We start from the raw sequence: 2,230 nt of genomic DNA, 5'->3' as shown, positions 1-2,230 counted from the left end.
TGTGTTTTGTCGGGCGTAGGAGTACATTTATAAATACATACGCAGCATATATGATTATATATATATTATGACTGTATTCGTGCCCTTGTCTCATAAACTCCCCACACACAAACGAAAGTCCCTACACCTCATTGTTGTGCAATCAACGCAAACGATTCGTCTCCTGCTTGACACCCGCACACATACACACTCATATGCAAATACAAGCACACGTAATACCCATCTTACACTCTCTCTTAAGCTCAAGGCAGCGTCTGATATGTGGCCACTTTTTTACGGTTAGTGCCCGTTCAATGCCTTTTCTCTCTAAGTCGCTTTCTCAGATTTTAATGTGCATTTATGTATTATTGTTTTATTTACGATTTGTTATTTCGACGCTTGTTGCCGTTAAGTTCGTTGCAAATTTACGATTTTATGCATTAGAATAAGCAGTTTTGTATGGCTGGCGAGACCATCATGCTCACCGTGTTTGGGACTTGAGACTTAAAAATCAGGCACGGATCCAAAGGCATTTGTCGTGTGGCACATTTTATTATGGCAGAAATTGAAATTCATGCAGTTAGGTTACCCTACTCACTTAGACTGACAAATTCATGGAAAGCTCAATTGCTACGTTGACACTTTGCTTGTGATACCCTGCATAGAATTAAAGGAAAATCTCAAAAACATGTATCTTTTGGATATTTTCTAGTGTGTGATGAAATACTCTTAGTGACCGAACTGAGTGAGAGGGTAAAAGTTTCGGTTGATTTTCTGTTTTCAGCACGTCTTTTAGCTTTTAGCTTTTAGCATCCTGTTAGTTGTTTAACTGGATGTCTGTCAGCTGTAAACTTCCTGCCGTCACGGCAGATTAACTCTCACGACTCAGCTGAAGCTGCATCGGGCCCTGCTCAGCAGATCAATTACGGATTAGCTGTCAATTTCATTTGTGTGTCAAATGTAAGCTATATCAAGTTATATTCACCATCGAAACACACGCCAAGATACTTTCTAAGTTACCTCTCCTTTCTCTTTCAGATACCTTCACATTCATAGCCCGCAACATTCGTTGTCTATTTTCATTCTGTCAGCTCATTTAAAAAAATCACATCTTAAGCACTCACTCACCTGTATTGTGAGAGTCTTGAGTGGCAGTTAACTTTATAAATGATAAGCTGATGCTGCCCAGCTGAGTTGAGCACAATTGAAAATAATTGACTATGGCGAGGACGTAGGGCTCATTACCATAACTACATGTTGATTGATCATGACAACAATTCGCATCACAATGAGTAATGAAAACCTTGACTCAGTACAAAATCTAGGGTGATAGCATAAATATTATTCATCATAAAAATTTTTGGCAAATAGCAGAGTGTAGATATGCCAATTCCTGGCATATATGTACATATATGTATATATGTATGTATATTTGACCTTATGTGTGACTGCCACCATCAGCAAAGGCATGATAAAGCTTGAGCTGGGCTGGTTCATTTAGTTGATTGAATGGAATACTATTCTCTCATATATCCTATACCCCAACTGCCTGTCAGGCCATATAACTGTCAATTTCAGCTTTACACTTTTGGTTGGTCTCTTGCTAGTCATTTGCAGCACTCGGTCACGCCTAGCCCCATAAATCGCGCAATATGACATTAGAGTCAATCATTGTAGACTAACAATCAGTCCCGGCACCGCACACACACCACCACTTATTTTCAGAATTTTTAGATGTGATGTATTTAATTTTTTTACCATTATACTACTCGTGAACATTTGGGGTCAGCAGAGTAGAGGATGCCACAATCAAACACAATTCGGAAAAAAGGAGAGGAGTAGATAGCAGAATAGCAAAGGACCTGCCCAAAACTCACACAACCAATTCATATGACTTCTGTCTTATTGCAGCTAAAACTTGTCAGAATGTAGTCAACTGTAAAAATTACGTGTTTTTATTAAGGATATCGCAGAGTACGCACATAGGCTTAATCCTTGTTGTACCGTTAGCCTTTAAAGCTTGAAAACTACTTTGCATAATTTTGTTAGGTTAGTGAAATCTCGCACGAGTCTAACGAAATTTTGTCATTTCCGACGAAAAGATAAGGAGATACACACAAAAAGGAGGAATGCTATAGATTCAACTAGAACTTACCCTGTATGTATCTATAGGTAGGTAAAATATACGCATAACCTGAGATCTTTCATGTCATATTTTCATACACCGAAATTGTCCGGTATTAAGCGAGAA

Source organism: Drosophila mojavensis, unplaced genomic scaffold, assembly GCF_018153725.1.
Source record: "Drosophila mojavensis isolate 15081-1352.22 unplaced genomic scaffold, ASM1815372v1 contig_231, whole genome shotgun sequence".
NCBI lineage: Eukaryota > Metazoa > Arthropoda > Insecta > Diptera > Drosophilidae > Drosophila > Drosophila mojavensis.
The sequence above is the reverse complement of the archived record's forward strand: the minus strand, read 5'-3'. Positions refer to the sequence as shown.